The following is a 1,238-nucleotide window of genomic DNA, read 5'->3' as shown; positions in this document are numbered from 1 at the left end:
TTGGGGGTCGCCGGATGCGCAACGGGAAGACCTCCTTGCATGCCTTCCCTTAGCTCGGTACCAAGTAGCTCCATCAGCTCCGACGAGCCGCTGCACCACATGTTCATGGCGCCATGGCCGCCCTTTCTTCTCTATATCGGACCGCCAGGGGATTTAACTTAGGAAAAAACTAACGTCCACACGTGTGGCATCTTGCACATCGTCCACACGCCTCCTTTACTACTTATTTTGCCACGTGTGAATAGATGACATCAGCAGGAATCTTTTTGGTTTTCTGTTTAAAAATGATTTATCTCTTAATTAAAAAATCGAATTAAAAAACTGTTTTCACCATTAAATCCGTCTCAACGAGATCTTCAAAACTAGACCCATGTTGATATGTTTCAACGAAATTTTTTGCCCAAAAGTTGCCATGATGTTTACACTGTAGTTGCCATAGTGCTTAAACTAAAGTTGCCATGTGGCAATTTCAGTTTGTAGAGCATGACAATTTTAGTTTTTTGATGATGGCAACTCCAGTACTTTGACAATGAAAAATTTTATTTTTTGTATGAACCATGGCAATTTTAAGTGCATGTATCATGGCAATTTTAGTTTATGGTTCATGGCAAGTCTAGTTTCTTAATTCCCCCGTTTTATAATATGTCAAAATTTACTTTTAAATGTAGAAGAAAAGAGTAAGCGTTTAACTATGTAGTATTAAATCTCATAATTCTCATACAAACCAGTCTATCGTGGCGTTGCATGCCCTCGTTCTTGGATCATCTGCATGCATGTGTTTTAATTGCAATGGTTACATGCATGCTATTTATTGCAAAAGTTGCATGCATTGGCTAGCGATGTGAACCTGATAAATGTCATGTTGCATTGTGTCATTTACTCTCTAGCCACGTGTGGTAAATATTGTACTCATATTAAATGATCCTTTCAAATTTATATCTCTTCAGGCCGATAGTACTCGCTGTAGAGCTAAATTGCGTGAACTTGCGGTAATTGCCTTTGGCTCCTAGGTGCATATGCACCCATTGTCGAAATCCAAATTCCGAGAAGTTAAAAAATTCGAAACAAAAATCCCGCGTGTATATCCGGACATTTTATGTGCGTTCACAAGGTTTCAGTGAAAAACGACGTTTTTTGTGGCTTGTGTAAAAAAGATAAAGAAATGCCTCGTGAATAGTTAGAATGAAGCATCAGAAATTGTCTTTTTTACACAAGCCACAAAAAACGTCGTTTTTCAC

The 1,238-nt window shown here is 38.6% G+C and overlaps 1 pseudogene; it reads right to left on the bottom strand.

Moving 5' to 3' along the window:
* Window positions 1-761: 761 nt before the first annotated feature.
* The window catches only part of LOC119361567, an 11,985-nt pseudogene continuing 11,508 nt past the window's right edge, over window positions 762-1,238 (bottom strand).

This window comes from Triticum dicoccoides, chromosome 2B (assembly GCF_002162155.2).
Source record: "Triticum dicoccoides isolate Atlit2015 ecotype Zavitan chromosome 2B, WEW_v2.0, whole genome shotgun sequence".
In the NCBI taxonomy this organism is placed as follows: domain Eukaryota; kingdom Viridiplantae; phylum Streptophyta; class Magnoliopsida; order Poales; family Poaceae; genus Triticum; species Triticum dicoccoides.
Note: the sequence above shows the minus strand (reverse complement) of the source record. Positions and strands in the feature narration are given on the sequence as shown.